Raw genomic sequence first — 25,465 nt, forward strand, 5'->3', positions numbered from 1 at the left:
CCATTCTTCTCTCACTCTCCACCCCCCCACCCCCATTATATATCATTCTCCACTTATCAGGAAAAACATTTGGCCTTTGGTATTTGGGGATTGGCCTATTTCACTTAGCATGATATTCTCCAATTCCATCCATTTATTTGCAAATGCCATAATATTCTTCTTTATGGCTGAATAAAATTCCATTGTGTATATATACTATAGTTTCTTTATCCATTCATCTGCTGAAGGGCATCTAGGTTAGTTCCATAATACAGCTATTGTGAACTGAGGTGCTATAAACATTGATGTGGCTGCGTTACTATAGTATGCTGATTTTAAGTCCTTTGGGTATAAACCGAGGAGTGGAATAACTAGGTCAAAAGGTGGGTCCATTCCAAGTTTTCTGAAGATCCTCCACACTGCTTTCCAAAGTGGCTGAACCAATTTGCAGCTCTACCAGTAATGTGAAAGTGTGCCTTTTTCGCCACATCCACACCAACATCTATTATTGCTTGTGCTTTTGATTATAGCCATTCTAATTGGAGTAAGATGAAACCTTAGAGTTGTTTTAATTTGCATTTCTCTAATTACTAGAGATGTTGAACACTTTTTCATATATTTATTAATTGCCTGTATGTCTTCTTCTGTAAAGTGTCTGTCCAGTTCCTTGGTCTTTTTATTGATTGGGTTCTTTGTATTTTTGGTGTAAAGTTTTGTAAGTTGTTTATAAATTTTGGAGATAAGTGCTCTATCTGAAGTGTGTGTGGACAAATCTTCATAAAGATAGAACACACATCTTTTTGATGCTTATGCACTATCTTGTAGGTATTGCTTTTGTGACCTATCTAGGCAAATGAAGTCAAATCATAAGAGAATATTAGAAACTACTGGTCACTCTGGAACTTTCACTGAGAGAGACTTGAACTTGGATCTTTCCAATAGGTTCCTTTGTTATACTATTGTCAGGTTCACACAGTGGAAGAATCAGAGTTCTCATACAAACCTTAAGGCAAATAACTTTAATTGGTCTAAATGAAAAACAAAGGAAGATTTATAAATAAAAATTAATATCTGGAGGAATAGCAACTGATAATTTCCATGCTTGGAAAAGAAACATAGCATCAATAGCACAGTCAAAACTGCATGCACACACACACCTATTCAAAATGCCAGAAATGTAGCATCTAGTTTTTATAATTCACTCTCAAATATTTTCTAAGATCAAATTACCTTATCATAAATTGAGACTTGAACATACATATTGTTATTCATTTCATGCATATGATAAAAGAGGTTCTGATACCATGGGAGCAGCCTAAAGTCCAAGTTCAGCATATGTTCTACTATGGACTAACTAACTTTAGGCAAATTACTTCAGTTTTCCTACATGAGTGAAAAAAAAGGGTCTTTATTTTGTTTACATATGTGTGTGTCTTTGTGTGTGGGGGTGATCATGTATGGAAGAATAAGAAGTTGAATAGGCCTAGGAGTAAACTATCTAAGGGTATGTGACAGCACTGACATAAATAAGTCGTATGATCTTCACTATATTACTTTATTTCAATATGCTTTCATATCTTAACCTGTGATGTAGCGATAACACCCTCTACTTCATAAACAGTTGTTATAAATGAAATAGTATAGAGACCACTTAGAGAAGGGTCTGATATTTAGTAAGTTCTCAATAATTGTTATTGACTTATTTATATTTATTGTTATGTTTATCATCTTTATATCACACAAAGTAGCTTAATAAATTTTTGCTCCTTAAGATGAGTTTTTACTTGTCAGAGAAAATGAAAACTAATTATATGTGAGTTTCTTTGTATTCATTAACAATGAAAAAATAATGTAAATTTTGTGTATTTTGGGACCACTATACAATATGATAATGCTATTCTGAAAGGAAAGCATATTTCTTGAAATAAGAGAGCTATTCATATAGCTACACTGAATGCACCACTTTATTTTTTCTAAGTGGGAAATCAAACTGATAAAAACAATTCTCATGTACTATTAATGCAGAAACAAACAAACAAAGTTAGGAATATCTTTTTAAATGAAGGTTTCTTCTGAATATTATTAGAAAACAGACATGTGAATAGATCATTCTAGCTATAGTGAGCAAAATTCTGACTTTCCCTTAGGGCTCAGAATATGAATCTAGAGAAACCAATAATCACCCAGCTACATTTTTTAAAGATAATCGCATACTTTTTCATTTTCACTTATATGTGTATGTGAAATTGTATCAGTCAGGGTTATCCAGAGCAACAGAACAAAGAGTGGACACACACACACACACACACACACACACACACACACACTCCCACACACACATACATATACACAAATAAATAAAACACACACACATACATTATATGAGAGAGAGAGAGATTATAAGAAAGTGAGCTCATGTGATTATGGAGGCTGAGAAGCCCCATGATCTGCCATCTGTAAGGCAGAGGCCCAGGAAAGTATCAGTCCAATCCAAGTTTGCAGGCCTGGGTATAAGTCCCAGTCTGAAGGCAGGAGAAGATCAAATGTCTCAGCTCATATAGGCAAAAAATGAGCAAATTCTTCCTTCCTCTACCTTTTTGTTCTATTCAGGCCCTCAATGAACTGAATGAAGCCCACGCACATTGGGGAGGATGCTTAATACACCAATTAAAATGTTTATTCTGTATAGAAATACCATCACAGACCTAGTCAGAAATAATGTCTAACCAAATATCTAGGTACTTATGGCCCAGTCAAGATGACATATAAAATTAATAGTCACAGTAATTGTTTTATGTCAAGATATTATTGAACTTTGTACCCTAACAAAGGAAATGAAAACTATTTTCTCCTAAATGTGTGTTTTACTAATACCAACATATTTACCTGCTCCAGAATTAATCAGAATTCATTAAAATGTTTTCATTCCAAATACAGAAAAAAAAATAGGTTAGAGTGTTTAGTAAACTAATAAGCAAATAAATGGATATTTCTTTGTTGACTGAATTCTCAAACTTTACATAACAATTTTTATAGAGATCTTAATCCCTCTAAATTGTCCAGTTCCTTCCTTTATATTCTGCTGAGGAAGTTCTGGGACATTCACACTGGTTTAATGGTCACCACTATTGCTTACAAGAGTCAAGGAAACGTCCTAACGAATTATGATAACCAGCCCCAGGTTATCCTTGCCAGAACATTGAATTCTAATGTAAAGATGAATAGCTCCATGGCAATGAATTCTTACCCTTCCACTTTATGTTTTTTCCCTCACTCCCACAAGCCTTGAGTCAGAGAGCCACAGCTTTTCAAGAAACACAGACGGTTTGCTCAGTTGCACAGGATATCTGGCTGTGTGAAACTGCATCTTAAGCAATCCATCCCGGAGAGAATGGGTCAGTGATTTGTCAGCCCTTTCCTGCCTCTCATTGATTGAAGTTCACTCCATGGTGAATTAACTCACTTTCATTTTTAGATTTTATTATTTGCTCCTTGAAAAAGCTGCTGGGAAGGGAAGTCAGGGTTTCCTGAACAGCCACTGAGAGGAGAAGCCACTACACACTGTTAGATCTCCCAAGCGCTCTATGACTTTATCTACCTAGATGGGGATGGTATGATGACAGTTAGAAGAACAAAGACCAGCTTTTAAGTAATTTGCTTATGTAAAAACACTGCAGTCTCCAGGCCCTGTGAGGCCTTTCTCTTTTAGAAGGAGAAAGGGGTCTCTTTCTAAGGGCCAGATTCAAGGAAATTTGAAGATTCAAGATTCTTAGGCTCATCACTGATCATCTTTCCTTATCAGAGCCCTGACTTTTACATAGGAAACTTGACAAGATGTTTATTTTGAGTTTTTGGGCAACTGTCATATTTATAATAGGTTCCTAAGTCTACTGTTTTGTTTTTGTTTTGTTTTGGGTTTGTTTTGTTTTTTAAACTAGTCTTCTTTGGGGTTGCTGCAGAAATCCATTTTCATCTGAATATATATCACTTTTTTGGCAAAGATCCAATGTTGTCAAAAGTAGCCACCTCATGCCGCAATTACTAAAGTAATGCCATCATTACTTCTGCCTTCCCACCAAATGTAGCAGGCATTACTTTTCCAATTGCTTGCCTTTATCTGCACCTACTCCTAAGTCACTATCAATGAAGCCTTAATAATTATAAGTTCACAAATTCCAGAGATTATTTCTACAACCCATACCAGCAGCAATCAGGCCCCCATTGTTTTCTGTGAAATGGGCAACTCAGCATCCTGAGGATGTGCTTTCTAGAATCTCCCTTGATATCATGGTTTTAAGGCAATGTAGATTTCCTATAACACAGAACTTGAAGTGAGGTGTACATGCTTATCATTTTATTGGGGTTGAAGGTATAATATCAGTAAAGCAAGAATGAGGGAATGAGACACAGATAAGAGAGGTCATTATAAGAGGGTACATTATCCAGTTGGTTAATCTTATAAAAATACAATTGGTTTCCATTATCATTCAGGATGGTTGCTATCTGGAACTATTTTTATCTCTAATCAACAATGTATCTGGCAGTTAACTTCCATCCTTGGTCTAACTCCTCCTCATATGTGGATTGTATTATTATCCCCTAGAGCAGATAATAGGGAGGAAGCCAGAGCTTCAGGGAATCCAGGTGAATTGAGCCTGAACATTAGGGTTACTATAGCTCTAGACATAGAAGAAAACAGAACTTCTTCTTCAGCCCCACCTTCATTCTGCCAGAAATGAGGGCCATGATTGACAGCTGGGAGGCAGCTGGGGCCAAGAAATGGGAAACAGAAAACTGGTCCAGTATAGCATTAAGGGCATTTATTATCACATAGAAAAAGAAGTTCAAAATACTACCCGTTCTAGGACTGCCTGACTTAGCACTTCGATATGTTCATCAGAGTCTCAGATTCTCTCTCTCTCTCTTTCTAGTCTGTAATGATTTGATGCCTTTCATAAGTCCAACTTTAGCTCTCCACATAGTAAGGTGGTGCCCGCCATGATTGGCTAGAGGAAAATTTCTTTCTGTCTGCTTTAAGCATGAGAGAGAAAAACTTCACACTCTGGGAGATAAGAAAATGATGCATCCCGTTAACAGAGCAGTGAAGAATGATTCAGAAGAGTTGCATAGATAAAAATTTATAATCCTTATTTAGACTAATTTCATAAAACTAAAGTACTACTCCCACATTTTTTAACCTTGCCTTAAGGAGTCAGGAGAAACAAGTGTATTGTGCAGAAAAACAGAATTTCCAGCTTCTCAACTTTGTCATTCTCCAGTGAAACTGGCAAGTCTATGTGCTTCTAGGCCTCTAGAAGTGCAACATCACAAGTTATTTCATGAATCCCACTCACAGTCAAAAAAAAATTCACCAACTTCCTTCTCACAGAAATAACAGCACCTTTATTTGGAAACTTAAACACCCTGTGTCTTTACAAAGTCAGATATGAAAAATATGATTAACATTAGCCTTTGTGGAAAGTGAGTTTTATCTCTCTAATTTGCAATAAATTCTAGAGGAGAAAAGAATTTTCAAGTGGCGTTGATTATCTAGAACAAAATCCTGTATGGAATAGATCCGTCTTGTTCCCTTAAATTGTCAACCATAATGCCTCATGATCTTAGGCAAACCACTTCACTTTTCCACGTCTCAGTTTTTCATCTATTAAGTGACTATAAAATGATCAGGAAAACTTCAGTTCTAATAAAACAAAATATTACCTAATTTAATGTTGAAGATATTGACTTATTCATTAGCATCTGACACCTAAAAACTCAAAGGTTAATTCTGTGTAGATGCTTCACTGAATTCATCAAGAGTCAACACTGATTTCAAGAAAGAAAGAAACAGGAAATCTGCCACTAAAAATCTGCCACATTTTATTTGTCTTTCTACACATTGGGAGTGAGGGATAAAATAAACTGTAATTTCAAATTCCTCCTCCACGAAAGAAGAAAGATATTTTACTGGTAAAAATAAATTCTGAATGCTTAGAGCCTGCTTTACGCACTAATAAAAAATCAAATGAAAAAAAGCAATTTGATTAAATTATGTGTGCCTTTTCCTATGCCAATGGAGCTTAACTAAGCAAACAGAAGCAGCGAAGTAAATCAATGTTGGTTTATTAAAGATCAGAATTCAATATCTCAATGGTTGAGGGGCTTATGCACCAGAGTGCTCACTGTTTAGTTTTTCTTAACAAAGAAAGTAAACATGGCGGTACCATGGAGAAACTTGTTCATGAAATGACACTGACAACTCAGATTTCTCAAAGAGGAGGAGTCATGTCATTCCCAGCAGATTATTTTTTTAAACAGAACATAAATTCGTTTTATATGTTTCACCCTCTCTTCAAGAATGTTTATTTCAACAATTTTTTTTAAAAAACTATAATTTTAAAAATTTTTATGATTTTTCACTGGTGAAAGCACTTTTAGCTCCCAATTAAGAAATGAAAACTGAAATGCCTTCACCTGTTCTCATATGGCTCACCAAATATTTGGTGAAGAAATCAGAGATTAATTTCTCATTCGGATCCATCCTACAATGAAGTCATAAATAATAGCAAATTTGTAACATCACATTAATCTCCATGGTAACAGACTTACTGCGCAAACAGAGGATTATGACTTCACAGGAGAATCAAACAGAGGGAGAGAGTGGGTTGCAAGGAAGAAAGCTCATTTTCAAACTCATATAATCTACAGTAATTGCACTGGGAATACAGGCAAAGCCTAGCAAAGCAAATTGCTTTTCATAGAAATATTTTGCTTTTTTTTTTTTTTTTCAAGTTGGTTCCACAATGAAATTCTTTCTCTAAATTGCATAGTATGTGTGACATAAGGCAATTTTAATACATAGCCAATGTGAGACAAGCAATCTGGGACATAAAGGTTTGAACTGGGACTGGCAGCAAACAACACTACATAGAACTGAAGAATAACAAAATGCAGAATTGATATTGAAGTGTTTACTATCCAAGCACCTAGCATTTGTAAAGGAATAGGCCTCTTTCATCTTTCCTTTCCCATTTTATGTTCTCTCAAACACAATCTATGAAAATTATACTTCCCTTTTAGGATTCACTTCCATTTGGGGGAAGTTACACTACTCTTACACCTAAATAACATCCTTGGGGATTATTCATATGCAAATTATTTTAAAACATTTCTCCACTATTCTTTTCTCCAACTGGTACTTTTTCCTGTAATCTCCTTTTCCTTTTAAAAGAAAAATCCTGCTTGCAGAGCGCCTAGGGCTTTTAGAGAATTCTATACCCAGGCAATAGTGCTCAGTTTTTTTTTTTTTTTTTTTTTTTTTCTAAGATAAGAAATTAATAAGCCACAACTCCAAGGAATTAGGCCATGGTTTTTGTTGTTGTTGTTGTTGTTGAGTTGTGTTATGCTTTGCCCTATGTCCTTTGGTTTGCTTTCCTAGTACAGCAGAATATTTTTAGGAAAACAATAAAACAAACGAAATGAACTAAAAATACGTAATATTCAGGAAAAGGAAGGATTTAAATAATAATTTAACAGTAGCACAAAAGATGGCAAACTCCTCCAAGTTTTCTGACTCTCCTAAGTCTGTGTCAAGTTCCATATTGACAGAGAGCCTGAGTGAAGTGTTTTGAAAAGCGACCTGTTGAGAGACAGTCAAGACATTTTTCTGGGCCAGTATTTTCACAGAATGTTCCACTAAATTCCTATCTGCCTGTGCACAAGGCCAAAGATGACACATAACATACGATTAAGGATAGCTGAGTGTGAAAACTACTTAGGAGTTGTCAAGGAGCAGACCTCATTACCCACAACTGGTTCAATTAAATATTTGAGGCAAGAAAATGATCTGACCAAATCCTTGGAAAATATTATACCAGGTTGAATGACTTGAGCCTTTTACATGTTTGAAGTCGAATAGAACATCAAGCTCCTGAAGCTCTTATAATTAGATGGACATTGACTGAAAATGGTGTGTATGCATTTTATTTCCTTCTAACATCTAGTTGATATTACACGTTTAGAAGATATGTATATCACCTGATTGTTCCCCTTCACCTTCTCACCCACGTATAAGATATAAACAACCAAGTGGACAAATTCACAATTGACTTGATCAATTTAAATACAATTTCATAACATTCTACTGAGTCAAGATCAAAGTAGGAATATGGATTTTGTCGTGTTTTAATCAGCATCAGAACTAGTGAGACTATAATTCTTCCCAAACCTTTCTTCAGTAACATAAAGAAAGTACCTTTTAAAACACAATAATCTTCCTGGCCTTTCCCTTTCCCGTAAGCTTTCCAAGGGTAAGGGTAATGGGCAAACAGTGAAAAGATTAGGCTCAGATGGTCTGTCTCCTTTCCTTTCATCCATGTTGACTTTACATGTCCTTACCATTGTAGATAAGAATAATTTCTAGGAAAAAATGTCTAATTAGGATCAGATTTATATTTAAATAAACAAAGAGTAATTATACTTTATGCATACTTTCGAGAAACTTTAATAACATAGTTAAAATACTTAAACCATAATATATTTAGTCACTTATAATCAATATATTGAATGACAAATTTCACTTAATTAACACTATTACTAATACTAGAAGTAATAGAAAAATAACTATAATTACATTTTAAACACTAATCTATCATAACTAGATTCTATTTACTTTTTATGTATTGTCTCATGCAATCCTCTTCAAAATCTTAAAGAGTTGATATTAAGAATTCCATTTCAAAGATGGAGAAATTAATGTTAAAATAGATTAATAATCTCAAATTTAGAGAATAGCAAGTAATGGAATTGGGATTATTAGCTCATTTACCTGCTATGCTCCTAATTTTCAGTGACTTTGACTTATAGAGGTTCTCTAGCATGGGGTCAAATGAGAATTAAATCTGAAAAAGATGGGGCTGGAGAAGTACCTTAGTGATACAGTGCTTGCTTAGCATGTGTGAGGCACCAGATTTGATCCCTAGCACTACACAAATAATCAAAATTGTCTGAAGACAGCAACTGGCAGATGGGCTTTAAAAAGTCATGAAACTCTAAAGCTAAGATACATAGATATAAATATAAATATAAGCATAGATATGTATAGATCATACATACATACTCATACACATGTATCTTTTGTCATATGTGATAAATCTCACACACACATGCGCACGCACACACACACACACACACACACACACACAATGTATTCACCAATAAATACTTCCCTTCTCAAGGGCAAAGACGTGTACTACCATTTCCTAATCCCATTCCTCCGACTACAAGGGGCATTTCTGTGACTTCTTTTATTTTGTATTATCCTTATAGCTACTCAGAAAAGAGAAAAAGAAGATAAACAGAAGGGTCAGATTTAAAAGTCTGCTGCTCTTCAGACTCTCACAATGAAAATACTTGGAGAACCCTTGAAATATTTAGATACTGCAATAGCTCTTTACAAAAAAAAAAAAAAAAGAAAGAAAAAAAAAAAAAAAAACAGGTCAACATCTCAAATTTGAGTGCATGCAGCTTTAAGGTCAATGACATGATTCCAAACCTTTCTACCTGCTACAGCAAACACTTATTTATTTAAAAAATGGTCAATTCCTTTAATAGCTTTTAAAAACTATTTTGATGATTCGAATGATTCCTCCAAAGGAAATTAAATTGAAGGTAGTGACTTAACTGTTAATATTTCTCATAGTAAGCATATTAATTTGAGGTAGGCTACATTTATGACATAATTCGTCATTTTATGTGCTGTATGCACACTTTATAGTTAATAAAGGTCCCTTGAGTAATCAATGCATAAGGTATATTTATGCTCCTTTTATGGAACTTGAAACGCCATTTTACCATTTCAAATTATTACTTAGATTTATATTTAGTGTGTCTTCATTTATAATGTTTTTCTGGTGACAATTATGAGTCATTTAATGTGTGACCTTGCCCAGTTATGATGCTACTCTGTGCTAGCTCCCTAGATGATTGGAATTAGAGGATTCATTTTAAGACAATGTTGCTCAGAAATATTCCTGTTCAAATATGAGACCTGGGTCACAAAGAACAATCACTTAGGTGAAGGCTAAACAAGTCAGTTAAGACCAAGTCCATATCTGTTTAGACCATGAACAAAGCTCCTAGGTGGGTAAGGGGACACTGGGGATGCAGACAAAATGAATACGGTAGCCCTTCTTTAGTTGCAATTCTACTTTCCATATTTAAGTTACCCGAAATCAACTGTGATCTGAAAATATTAAATGGAAAATTCCAGAAAAAAATGTAAGTTTTAAATTGCACACCATTCTGAGTAGCATGATAAAATCTCATGCCAACCGACTTCATCTCACCTGGGATGTGAATCATGCCTTTGTCCAGTGTATACATACTGTACACATTCTCTCCTGTTAGTCATTTAGGAGTAATTTTTATTTTCAGATCAATTGTCAAAATATTGCTCTGTTTGGGGTCAAGTAACCCTTATTTACTGAAAAATTACCCCCAAACACAAAAGTAGTGACATTGACAATTTGGATATGTCAAAGAGAAGCAATAAGGTGCTTCTTGTAAGTGAAAAGATGAATGTTCTCAATAAGGAAAGGAAAACAATCATTTACTGCAGTTAATAAGATCTACAGAAAAATAAGGTATTTTGAGAGACAGAGATTTCATTCATATAACATTTATTACAATATATTGTTATAATCATTCTATTTTATAATTAGTTGTTCATTTCTTACTGCACCTAATTTATAAAATATACTTTATCATAGGTATATATGTATAGGAAAAAAATCAGTATCTATAGGGTTTGATATTATCTGCAGTCTTGAGCATCCACTTGAGGTCTTGGATCACATCCCCTGCAGTTAAGGGGTAACTACTATACTCCCCTACTGGAAAAGTTCCAATGAATGTTGAACTCACAAAGTATTCAGTTTTCAGGTTGTTAGTGATTGATTTTTCTTTTCACTAATATCATGAATAATCTGATGGAAGAAATACTGCAATGAAAAAGGACTGCTTTTTCCAAGATGCATGAAGGACAATAGGCAAATAAAGATGAAAGATCCATTTTAAGGATCCTCTTCTGTGTGGCTCTGTCCATCTATCTGTGGCCCTCATCAAAGCATTAGCATATCTTTTTCCATCTGCAATTTCACCACAACATAATAAGAATGCTATTATTAATATTCTCTATAAGATCCTGAGATAAATTTGCAAAAAATATATATTTTCACTTTTAATCTTCTGAAAAACTTTATGATTAGGTATGATTATCCTTATTTTATAGTTGACAAAATAGAGGCTGAGGCAATAATGAGCTCAAAGGCCCTGGCAGGGCCTGTTATCCACCACTGTGCTGCTCTGCTGCTTCACCAGCATTCCCAGCACTGAATCATGCAGGCTTCTTCTTGTTCCTTTGTAATCATCCTCTATTGTAGAGGCTAGTTTTATTAGTATGTGAGCATTACACATGACTGGGCTTGAAATAGTTAAATCACTAAATCCCAAACTTCTTCCTTCAGACAGCTGTGATTCACGAGCCAACAAAAACTGTGGAGACACCTAGCTAAAATCCACATAGGAAGTTTTACTCTTCCCAAAGGAATCCTGGAAGAGGGCCCTCTTATCACCTTATGGTAGAAGAGTGATTGGGAGAGCAAGGGGGTGGGGAGGCATGCCACGGTATGCAGGAATCACAGTATTGTGCAGTCCGTACATTGAAGACAGTGACCTCTTTGTTTCTAACTGTGCCCAAGATTGAGTAGTTATGCAGAGAAACAAGGATAGCAGTATCTACAAAAATAGTGACAAGAAAAACTATAAATGTACAAGTCTCAGCAGTATGGATTTATTATTGCAGGTTGTTGCATTGTCACACAAATAAATAGTGTAATGCAACCAATACAAATAATAAAATGAAAGAAGATATTTGAAGTAAATGAAAGCAAACTTCAAAAAGAATGACTTCAATTTTTAATCTACACACACAAATACCTACACATATACACATAATAAAGTACATACAATAATGCATTAAAGACTTTTTGGGACAGAAAGATTGTTTTTTGTTTGTTTAATCATTGAGTTCTTCTGTTACATGATTTTTAAACACTGAATACTTAATTTTTTGAAAGTTATTAAGTGAAATATTCACCTAGGTAGATTACAATGATTCAGTTCTTAGTATCTGAAATTGAATAACAACACAAAGATGCAGGATGTGGACTAGTACAGGACATGAGCAAAAATTAGCAAATAATATAAGAAAATGATAAACAAAGAAGATCTAAATAAAAATTTTAAAAACATTTTTCTAAATCTTGTCTACTTGTTTTCACTGATTCTCTTAAGAGTAAGAACAAATTGAATTCCAAACCACTTTGTATATAATTTATTGGTTCTTATGTATATATTCACATATTTTCAAATATATTCACATATATTCAAATATTTCATGAATTTTAAAAAGATATATATAATCCATTCTGTGTGTGCTCACTCATTCTCAACTAACATGGTGTCCCAAGTAAAAAAGTCCTTTTATTTTCTTTAATTTGGCTAGATAGTGCACAAGACAATTATAATCAAGAGTCTGGCATTTCTGGTGGGCATACCTAGCAAACAACAGCCTTCATAGTAAACTGGAGCTCGAATAAGGCCTTCTTCTTTCAACTTAAACACTTCCTTGTACACATGCACCCAAACCACTGAAACTTAAACAATCCACTATTATTTATTTCTTAGCATGTGATAAACATTGGGTTAGATACAAATGGGGCTATAAGAACCCATAAGGCTGTTCCAGGAACTTCTTAGACACAAACATACACAATACACCTTAAAAGTTTAGTTTTAGCCATTTGTAAGGCATGGAATAACACATCTACCTTGACCTCTGCCTCAGATTAGTGTAACCCTGTAAGCACTTACAACATTTAATTTTAACTCTTCAGTCTCTCCCTGTTGCCCATTAAGGGAACATTCTTCAAGGTTGCAATAGATTCAGCTAGTACCAATCTTTACCTGCTGTCTGAGGTTTAATCAATAACTGACTACATTCTTCCTCCCTGCTCACTGACAATTGGAGGAGAAATGGTCTCATGGGCTCCAAACAAATCATAAATAATGGCAAAGGACCCTTCTGAACAGCATACTTCCAGTTCTGCAGATATTACACACCTAAACAAGTAGCTGGAGCTGCCTGGGTCAGGGACTACAGACCCGTCTATCCCCTCTCTAGAAGAACACTTGCTCTGATTTCCCTTTGGGCCACCCTACGGAGATGACAGATAACCCTTTATCCCTTGAGCCACAGTTACAGAAGACAGTGACTGAAAAAGATCTGATACTCTACCAAATCCACTGGTAGAACCTTCTTTCCAGAAAATTTATAGACTATTCCTGAGGTAACCATTTATCCTTTTTGTTAAAAGCTTTCCTGGCTCCTGTTAGATTAGTGGGAGACAGGATTGATACTTTTGCATCGGAAAGACAATAAATGGAGAACATTCCCTAACCTGAATAAGTGGGAGGAAATAGGTGAATTATTAGACTCAGAATCTAATCCCTTAGAGTAGAAAGGTTGGGGGAGGAGGCATCATCTTTAAACCCTTCTATGAGCCACAAATAAGTGCAGGGACAAAGATGTCATTTTTGTCCACAAGAAGTTTTATAACCTAGTTAGGTATACAAAGCTCATATATGAAACAATAAAAGGATGTTTAAAGTGTAAGTGTAATGTAAGTGTAAGTGTAAGTGTAATGTTAAGTGTAAAATTGCATAATAGTCAATGTAAATGGAAGTGGAATGAGCTGAAAGAGTCAAATGTTTTTGAAGGTGATGAGACTTCAACTAGATTTAACAGTTAAAAAAGAAATACATAATGAGTGTTATGGTTTGGATGTGAGGTGTCCCCCAAAAGCTCACACGTGAGACAATGCAGGAAGGTTCAGAGGAGAAATGATTGGGTTGTAAGAGTCTTAACCTAATCAGTGAATTAACCCCTTGATGGGATTAACTAAAGTGGTAGGGTGCAACTGGAGGAGATTGGAATTGGGGCATGGCTGTGGGATATATATTTTGTATCTGGGAAGTGGAGACTCTCTCTTTGCTTCCTGACAATGTAAGCTGCTTCCCTCTTCCAAGCTCTTCTGCCATGATGTTCTGCCTCACCTGGAACCAGCCTTCTATGGACTAAGACCTCTGAAACTGTGAGCCCTCCAATAAACCTTTCCTCTTCTATAAATGGGCTGGTCAGATCATTTAGTCGCAGCAGCAAAAAAGCTAACTAAACCAATGGGATAGAAAGGATATGATAATGTGACCACTAGATCACAACTTACCACTCAGCACCTCAATTGAGAGAAAGGAATTTTTCCCTCAAGTGGGTAAAGGTGAAAGAAAATCACAGAATGACACACAAGGCTGCATCCTATAGACAAAAAGCTTAAATAAATAAGTGACCTGGTCTGCACAACAAGCCAGCGTTAGAGAAGAAGTTCACTGCTTCTCTCAGCAAACTCTGAGTGTGCAATAGTCAGGAGCCATCTTAAGAAGGGCCCTTTCATCTGACTACACTGTTCTGGGGGTCATGCAATATAGCAGAGTCACATCTCAAGGTTCATGTGGACACCACATTGCATTGACTGAGCAGATAGCAACCCCATGAGACAATCCTGACTTGGAGAAGTATCTCTGACACAAACTCACTGAGGGTTTTATGCTGTGGGGAGCACAGGCTGTGTGGGAAGTAGAGGTCACTCCTCTTTGGAATCAGCAGTTCATCAAACCTACTGACTGGGACTTGGAATAACATTAGGTGAGTGTGGTTTCCCACGGGGGCCAGGCTGAAGGTGCCAGGATTAAGAGTATTTGATGTAGGTTCTCCAGTTCCTGCAATGCCCACCCTAGCACAGAATTCAGTGGTTCAATTGCCCCTGACCCTGGCAGCCAGGAATCTATCACAGTTTAGGCATTTGCCATGCCCCTACCACGTAGACAAACACCTACATAGCAAACGTATGCCTGGAGCAGCTTACATTCCCCTAAAATTTGGTTATGGGAAAGTCTCCCCATGACTTCAGAATTTGCAATGCTCCCAGAATCACAGACTAAAACCTAAGGAAAGGATATATCCCTACAGCGGTCTGCATTCCATCATAACCCTGTTCAGTGAGAAGTGCCTGGTGAGAAATGCCTAGCACAATCTACATTCTACACTACCTCATTTGGCCAGAGGAGAAAGGAATTTCAACAAGTTGCAGTCATGATCCACTATTCCTCTTCCATGCCTGGCAGATTCCAACCTCAAAGACTCCTAAAGAAGATCAGATTGGAGACTGGCATAGCCCATGGTCATTCAACCCAAACTGTGTTTCTAAGCACCTCAGCTAGGAGAAATTTTTGACTCATTTTTCCTATGTATACTGTATATTTTATTTTTTATTATTATTTGGTCCCTTTTAAAATTTTATCATATTTTTTCTTCTTTCTCCTTTGTTTCATTTTTTGATGTTTTTATTATTTTTCCTCCTTGCCTTTTTATTACTTTTTTTTTCATTTTATATACACATTTATATTTATACTTTTTTTTTTCCTAGGGCCGAATCTCAATCCCAGGGCATTTATTTGCACACTGGCTTTGCCTCTAAGGTACACTCTCAGCTCAGCTGAATGGAATTAAGCACAGCTCCTAACCACAACCCAGTTTTATTTGAACCATGACACTTTTACTTAAATAAAAAAGTGCTGTGCCCTGTGGCACACACCTGTAATCCCAGTGACTCAGGAAGCTGAGGCAGGAGGATTGCAAGTTTTAGACCAGCCTCAGCAACTCAGCAAAGCCCTAATCAACTGAGTCATACCCTGTCTCAATAAAAAAAGGACTGGCAGTGTAATCAGTGGAAAAGTGGCACTGGGTCCAGTCCCTTGCTTTAAAAAGAAAGAAAGACAGAAAAAAGAAAACGTGACATAAGCTCGAGGAACAGCTAGGAGAGGCTGTGCCCCATTTCTGGGCAGATACTCACACAACAGTAGATGTAGAAAGAGAAACAAACAAACAAACAAACAAAACAAAAACAAAAACAAAAAACCACAATGATTGCTGAAAAAAAATCTACACAGATCCTCTACATTGATCATAGTCACACTAGCTCAGATAATTCAGGGCTGATAATACTGAAAGTGAATCCCACAGAGGGAGAGCAATTATTCTAATCCCTGACACTCCCCATGGAGCACCTAGATCTGAACCAGTCTCTCATCAGAAGACAAGAGCTTCAGGTCCTTCAACTTGATTGGAACAACTAACATCAGAATCACTTTTAAGTAACAGAGCTACTATCAACAATGCCTGTAAAAATCCCACAGGGACTCCTGATAGGGACTACCACTCCCATAGCAGAGTAACCAGAGAGGGTGTATCTCAATTTGTTGCCTATATCACATCTGCCTAAAAGAGTAAGGTGTCTCAAATCTTATAAGATTTGCAGAAGCAGGGAGTCTCTCTGACTCTGACACAGAATGCTATGGACTCAAACTCATGAATCAAAACCAAAGAAGCTACAGGAAGATTACACTATAAAGTCCAGTTGGAAATAAATTCAGCATTACACAATAAATCAATACTCCAAGACACATTAGTAAAAGAAAGTCACAAACCAAGAAGGCTACTTCATGAAAGTAATAGAGATACTACCTCAAGAGATGGACAAATATCAATACAGAAGCACAATAAATATGAAAGAAAAGGTAAAATATCACATCCTAAAGTTTATAACTGCAGAGTAACATATTCCAAAGACACCAAAATGATATAATACTGGACAAAGAATTCCAAAGAATATTTTTTTTAAAGTTTAATAAAATTCAAGCAAATACAACAAATAAACCATTGAATGAATTAAGGAAGACAATGCAAGATATAAATGAATGATTTGAAAAGATATTTTGCAAAAGAATCAAATACAAATCTTGGGAATTAAAAGCTCAACAAGGAGTTAAAAAAACATTGTTGAAAACCTTAAAAATAGACTAGATCAAGCAGAAAAAAGAATATTTAAACTTGGAACAAGTCTGCCAAAAACATTACATTCAGATAGCAATAAAGGGAAAGAATGAAGAGAATGTACAAGATCTCTGGCACACCATTAAAAGATCAAACCTACACATAATTGGCATACTGGAGGGATAGTAGCTACATGCCAAGGGCAGAGAAAACATATGCAGTGAAATAATCATAGAAAATTTCCCAAAATAATAGAAATTTTCCCAAAAGAGACATTAACAATCAGGTGAGGAGGCATTTAGAATCCCAAATAGACATGAACAGAAAATAACTTCTCTAAAATATATTGTAGTTAAATTGCCAAAAATATGGGGAAAAAAATAATATTAAAATACACAAGAGAGAATCACCAAGTCATTTTTAAAGGCAAACACACTAGACTAACAGCAGATTTCTTGAAAGAAACACCAAAGTCCAGGAGGACATGGAATGATGTATTTCAAGCCCTGAAAGAAAATAATTGATGACCAAGATTAATCAGCAAGGTTATCCCTTAAAATCAAAGACTAAATAAAGACCTTCCAAAATAAGCATAATGTAAGGGAAACCAGGAGAATTAGACAAGCATTACAAATGATGCTTAGAGGAATCCTACACCTGGAGGAGAAAAAAAGATAAACACAATAATAAAACACAGGAAAAAATTAATCCCCCCAGAATAGACAGGCATATGAGAAATAGGAAAGAATCAAAGATCAATAACGTATACCATCAAACTTGTAAGAGAAAAAAAAATAAAGGCTATTCAAAATAAGTAGTAAAAAAATCAACAAAATGACAGACCAAGTACATACCTTTCAAAAATAATTCTAAGTATAAATGGTCTTAAACTGCCAGTTAAAAGTCACAGACTGGCTAAATGGATTTTATAAAAAGGCCCAACAATATCAATAATACACTGCTTACAAGAAACTCACATCACCTGAAAAGATATATACAGACTGAAAGTGAAAGGATAGAAAAAGATATCCGAGAAAAATGGAATACAAAAGTAAGCAGAAGAAGCCATATATATATTCAACAAAATGGACTTCAAGACAAAATCAGAAGAAACAAAGAAGGTCACTATTTATTGATCAAAGGAACAAGTCAACAATAAGATACAGCAATCATAAACATATATGCACAGAATGTGATTTTATTTCGTGGATGCTAGATGGTTCAATATATACAAATCAATAAGTGGAGACAAAAATCACATAATCATTTCAATATATACCAAAAAAAGCCTTTGATAAAATTCAAAACCCCTCATGATAAAATACTTGAATAAATTAGGCATAGAAGTATCATACCTCAACACAATGAAGGCTATAAATGACAAAAGCATAGCCAACATCTGACTCAATGGGGAAAAGCTGAAAACATTTCCGCTAACTTCAGGAACAAGATAAGGGTGTCCAGTATCATTACTCTTGTTCAGTAGATTACTAGAAATTTTAGCCAGAGTAATAAGGCAAGAGAAAGAAATAAGAGGAATACAAATGGGAAAATAGGAGGTTGACCTATGCTTATTCAGAGATGATATGATTATATACATAAAAATACTAAATACTCCACCAAAAGACTTACAATTTATAAACAAATTCATTGAAGTAAATAATACAAAATCAGCTTTAAAATATCAATAGATTTTCTATACACCAATAATAAACTCACTGGGAAAGAAATCAGGAATGTAATCAAATTTACAATAGCCAAAAAAATGGTACCTAGGAATAAATCTAACTAATAATGTGAAAGTCTGCTACAATGAAAATTTTAAAACATGGAAGAAAGAAATTGAAGAAGGCACAAGAAGGTGGAAAGGACCTCCCATGTTCACTAGTTGTAAGAATCAATATTATTAAAATGGCCAAAATATTGAAAGCAATCTATAGATTCAATGCAGTTCCCCTCAAAACACCAATAACAGTCTTCACAAATGAGGGAAGAAAAAAATTCTAAAATTCATATAGAAGTACAAAACACAGCAAATAGTCAAATCAATCCCGAGCCAAAAGAGCAGTGATGGAAACACCTGACTTTAAAGCATATTTCAGCATCATGGTGACAACAACAGGATGGTATTGGCATAAAAAGAGAAGAGTGGAGCAGACTATTAGAATACACAGAATAGGCTATCTTTTTCTCCAGTGAATGTTTTTGACACTTTTGTCTGGTATCAAAATGATACCTGTATTAATGTGTATGAGATACACATACACATACCTGTATGAGATACCTGTATTAATGTGAGTTTGTCTCTGTGTCTTCTACTCTGTACCATTGGTCTACTTGTCTGTTTTGGTGCCAATACCATGCTGTTTTTATTACTATAGCTCTGGTATTCTAATGCCTCCTGCTTCACTTTTCTTGCTAAGGATTACTATGGTTATTCTGGGTCTCTTATTTTTCCACATAAACTTCATGATTGCTTTTTACAGTTCTATGAAGAATGTCATTGGAATTTTAAGAGGCATTGCATTAAATCCGTATAACACTTTTGGTAGTATGGCCATTTTGACAATATTAATTCTGCCTATCCAAGAACATGGGAGATCTTTCCATCTTCTAAGGTCTTCTTCAATTACTTTCTTTAGTTTTCATTGTAGAGGTCTTTCGTCTCTTTTGTTAGATTGATTCCCAAGTACTTTATTTATTTATTTTTTTAGGCTATTATGAATGGGGTAGTTTCCTAATTTTTCTTGCAGCGGATTCATCACTGATGTATAGAAATGCATTTAATTTAAGAGTATATCCTGCTACATTGTTGAATTCATTTATTAGTTCTAGAAGTTTTCTAGTGGAATTTTTCAGATGTTCTAAATATAGAATCCTGTCATTGGCAAATAATAACAGTTTGAGTTCTTCTTTTCCTATTCATAAGCCTTTAGTTTCTTTCATCTATCTGATTGGTTTGGCTACAGTTTCAAGGATGATGTTGAATAGAAGAGATGGAAGAGGGCTTCCCGGTCTTGTTCCAGTATTTAGAGGGAATGCTTTCACTTTTTCTCCATTTAGAATGATGTTGGCCGTGGACTTAGCACAGACAGCTTTTACAATGTTGAGGTATGTTTCTACTATCCCTAGTTTTTCTGGTGTTTTTAATATGAAGAGGTGCTGTTTTTTGTCAAATTCTTTTTCTGCCTCTATTGAGATAGTCATATTATTCTTGTCTTTAAGTCTACTGATGTGATGAATTACATTTATTGATTTGTGGATGCTAAACCAAACTTGCATCCCTGGAATGAACCCCCACTTGATCGTGGTACACTAGCTTTTAAATATGCTTTTGTATGCAATTTGCCTGAATTTTATTGAGAATTTTTGCATCTATGTTCATCAGGGATATTGGTCTGAAATTTTCTTTCCTTTATGTGTCTTTGTCTGGTTTTGGTGTCAGGGTGATACTAGCCTCATGGAATGAGTTTGGAAGGATTCTTTCCCTTTCTATTTCATGGGGTAATTTTAGGAGTATTGGTGTTAATTCTTCTTTGAAGTTCTTGTAGAACTTGGCTGAGAATCCTTCTGGTCCTGGGCTCTTCTTGGTTGGTAGGCTTTTGATGGTGTCTTCTATTTTACTGCTTGAAATTGTTCAGTTTAAATTGTGTATGACCTCCTGATTCAGCCTGCGTAGGTCATGTGTCTCTAGAAATTTGTCAATGTCTTCAATATTTTCTATTTTATTGGTGTATAAATTTTCAAAATAATTTCAAATGATCTTCTGTATTTCAATAGTATCTGTTTTGATATTTCTTTTTTTGTCATGAGTTTTAGTAATTTGTTTTCCCTCTCTCTCTTCATTACTGTAGCTAAGCATTTATCAATTTTACTCATTTTTTTCAAAGAACCAACTTTTCATTCTGTCAATTTTTTCAATTGTTTCTTTTGTTTCAATTTCATTGATTTCAGCTCTGTTTTTAAGTATTTCCTGGCTTCTACTGCTTTTGGTGTTAATTTGTTCTTCTTTTTCTTGGACTTTGAGATGTAATGTTAGGTCATTTATTTGCTGACTTTTATTTTAATGAACTTTCCTCTTAGCACTGCCTTCATAGCATTCCATAGATTTTGATATGTTATATCGATGTTCTCATTTACCTAAAAGTATTTTTTTATTTCCTCCCTGATTATTTCTGTTATCCATTCATCATTCAATTGCATGCTAGTCTCCAGGTATTGGAGTCACTTCTATTTTAATTTCATTGTTGATTTATAGTTTCATTCCATTATGTTGTAATAGAATGCAGGGTATTATCTTTACTTTTTTCTTTTTTTTGTATTTCCTGAGAGTTGCTTTGTGACACACACATGGTCTATTTTAGGAAAGGATCCATGTGCTGCTGAGAAGAAAGTGTATTTTCTCAATGATGGATGAAATACTCTATATATGTCCGTTAAGTCTAAATCATTGATTTTATTATTAAGTTCTACAGTTTCTTTGTTTAGTTTTTGTTTGGAAGATCTATCCAGTGGTGAGAGATGTGTGTTAAAGTCACCAAGTATTATTGTGTTGTGGTCTATTTGAGTCTTGAAATTGAGAAGGATTTGTATGATGTATATTGATGCTTCATTGTATCCCTTCTGACTAACTTTAATTTGAAGTCCACTTCATCTGATATGAGGATAGAAACCCATGCTTGTTTACACTGTCCATGTGAGTAATGTATTTTTTCCCAACCTTTCACCTTCAGTCTCTGGATGTCTTTTCCTAGAAAGCGAGTCTCTTGGAGACAGCATGTTATTGGGTCTTTCTATTTTAATCCAATCTGCCAGTCTGTCTTTTGACTGACAAGTTTAGGTCATTAACATTGAGAGTTATTATTGTATTCCTGATCAGTTTGGCTTATTTTTGGTTTTTAACTTGACTTAGTTTCTCCTTGGATTGACTATTTATTCCTTTAGTGTAGTTCCTTGCTTTTCTGGTTTTCCTTTTTTTTTTTTTAATTTCCTCCTCATGGAATATTTTGCTGAGAATGTTCTGTTGTACAGGTTTTCTAGTTGTGAATTCTTTAAACTTGTGTTTATCATGAAAGATTATTTCATCTTCAAATCTTAGCTTAATTTTGCTGGATAGAAAATTTTCAGTTGGCATCCATTTCCTTTCATAGTTTAATAAATATTATTCCAGGAGTTCCTGGGTTGAGAAATCAGCTGAAATCAAAATTGGTTTCCCCCTAGGTGTAATTTGATTTTTTTCTCTCATGGCTTTTAAAATTCTATCCTTATTCCATATGTTAGTCATTCTCATTATAATGTGTCTTGGTGTGGGTCAGCTGTAATTTTGTACATTTGTAATACTGTAAGCCTTTTTAAAAAAATATTTTTAGTTGTAGATGGACACAATACCTTTTTAAATTTATTTTTATGTGTTGAGGATCAAACCCAGTGCCTCACACATGCTAAGCAAGCACTCTGCCACTGAGCCACAATCCCTGTAAGACTTTTGTAGTTGATTTTCCATTTCATTCTTTAGATTTGGAAAATTTTCTGATATTATGTCATTGAAAAGATTTTGCATTCCTTTGGTTTGTATCTTCACATCTTTGTCTATTCCAATAAATCTTAAATTTGATCTTTTCATGTTATCCCATATTTCTTAGAAGTTCTGTTCATAATTTCTTATCATCTTCTCTGTATGCTTGACTTTATTTTTGAGTACATATTTTGTCTTCATTGCCTTAGGTTCTGTCTTCTATGTGGCCTAGTCTGTTGGCAATTCTTTCCCTTGAATTTTTTATTTGCTTTATTGTTTCCTTCATTTCAAGAATTTCTGCTTGATTCCTTTTTATACTCTCTGCCTCTTTATTGAAGTGATCTTTCACTTCCTGTGCTTTCTCTCTGATACTATCCTTTATTTCAAAGATCAGTCTAATATTTCTTCTACTGTGTTGTCTATGGATTCTAATGTTGGAACATCTTGGTTTGTTTGAAGTGCTTTTTTCTCTTGTTTTTTTCATGTTCTTTGTAAATCTTCCCATCTATTGGTATGGATCTGAGGCAGTACAGTTTCTACACTGTAGTCTTATAGTGTCCCTAAAGGCTTCCAGTACCTCGCTTTTAATGGGGAGATCAATATTAACAGCACCCAATGCAAACAATATACAACCTTAAATCAAATAGCTCCTATTAAGACATCTACAGTTTTGTTGCATTAAACAGAAATGATGTGTTCAATTATTGTCTACAATATAAACAATAAGTTTGCTAAAAGTGTTTACTGTTTCAAATGATGGACAATGAGGGAACAGAAGTAGGATATAATGCTTATGAGGGAAGGGAGAAGATAGAGATAAAAATTTATAGTAAGAGAGAAGGAAGAATTAATAGAGGTTGGTTGTTCCCTGAGAGAAGTAAGAAAGAGAATCCAGGAAGACAGATAAGAGAAGGAAAAAATATACACATATTTTTTAAAAAGTAAAAATATAATACATAAAACTGTACTACTCTTCAAACATCCCATTCCTCAATAAATTGATGCATGAAAAATATTTGGATTCAAAGATGGTAGAGATGTGAGAGAGCGGGCAGAATAAAAAGGAAATTCTCAATGGAAAATTAAACAATTGTTTTCGCTGGTGTTCAAAAATTTCTCAGCTTCCCTTCTCTGCTGATAGGTGGGATTTTCTGAAGTTTAATGAAGTTAAATGAAGTTTAATGAAGTTTAAGTTTAAGTTCGGTGGGTGCTGGACCATTTGGCTGGGCAAGTCTATAACAAAATGCCTACACATCCTCTTCCAGTCTTCCCAACCATTGTAGCCTGCCCTGTCAGTTCCTGTGCACTTCAGGACTCACTGCGCTGGAGAGAGCCCAGGTTTCTCCAGTTTCTCCAACCTGTCCTCCCTTGGGGGAACTGTCCCCAGTCTCTGTGTTACACAGGCTTGCCAGGCCCAGACAGGTACCCACAGACTCAGATGCAATCCAATGGGTCTGGACCTCAGATTTCCCAGGTTCTGCCTTGCTGGAGTCCCAAGATCTCAATGATGTTTCAAGTTGGAGAGAGACCACTAGGGATGAACTCAAAGGAGCAACCTTACAAAGAGGTAGCCAGATGGTGGCCACTAGTACATCCAGCAGGAAGACCTCAGGTACAACCAGACCTGCTGGTGTCCTGACAATGTATCTCGAGGCCCTGGCCAGTATCCCTGGACTGAGGCAGCCATGCTCCGAGATGGTGGCAGTTGCAGCAGTAAACCTGCAATTCCCTTGGCCCTGAACTCTCAGGCCCTGGTCAGTGTCCCAAGATGGCGGCAGACGCAAGTAACCAAACCTGCTGGTACTCTGACGATGGACTTCCAGTCAGCAGCAGGCAGTGGGCAGCAGGAGATCCATTGGAAGCCTGTGGGCAGTCTACGGGCAAATAGTGGGCAATCAGTGGGTGGACATCAGGCAGTGGGCAGTGGGCAGGCAAAAGGCGAGCAAATGAGCAAATGGTAGATGATCAGAAGTGGTCACCAGCAATCTGTGCACAATGCAGGCAATATCCTGGTAACTGATTCTTGACAAAGTTGCCAAAAACATCATTGGAGAAAGGACAACCTCTTCAATAAGCGGTGTTAGAAAAACTGGATAGACACATGTATAAGATTGATACTAGTGGGGCTGGGGCTGTAGCTCAATTGTAGAAGCACTTGCCTCCCACATGTGAGGCACTGGGTTAGATCCCCAGCACCACATAAAAATAAATAAATAAAATAAAGGTACTGTATCCATCTACAACTGAAAAAAAAATTTTTTAAAGATTGATACTAGGGCACTCTCTCTCTCACCCTGCACAAAAGTCAACTCAAAATGGACAAAAGACATTAAGGTAAGCCCTGAAACTTTGAAAGTACTAGAAGAAAACATAGGGAAAACATAGACAATTTCTTCCCTAGTAATCCAATAGCTTAGGAAACAAAAACAAGAATTAACAAAGGATTTTACATCAAAATTTAAAACTTCTGCATAGAAGTTCCTACAGAGAAGGAACAACCTACAGAATGTGAGAAAAATCTTTGTCAGCTATTCATCTGACAAAGGATTAATATTCAGAATGTGTATAGAGCTCAAAAACTTTAAAAAGTAATCTATTCAATAGATGGACAAGTGATCTAAATATACATTTCCTAAAATAAATAGTATAAATGGTATAAATAGTATAAATAGTATAAATAAACATTGCTCAAAAGTTCCCAATTCTCATCAGGAAAATGCAAATTAAAGTATAAAACTATGAAAACCATACAAACTACATTGAGAGTTCTTCTCAGCCAAGTTGGCATGGCTATTATCAAAAAAAATTTAAAATAACAAATGCTGGTGAGGTTGTAGAGCAAAAGGAACTCTTACACAATGTTGATAGGAATGTAAATTAGTACAGCCACTATGAAAAACAGTATGGAAATTGCTCAAAAAAGCTAAAAACAAAACTGCCATATGATCCAGCTATACCATTCT

Source organism: Sciurus vulgaris, assembly GCF_902686455.1.
Source record: "Sciurus vulgaris genome assembly, chromosome: 15".
NCBI classification, from domain to species: domain Eukaryota; kingdom Metazoa; phylum Chordata; class Mammalia; order Rodentia; family Sciuridae; genus Sciurus; species Sciurus vulgaris.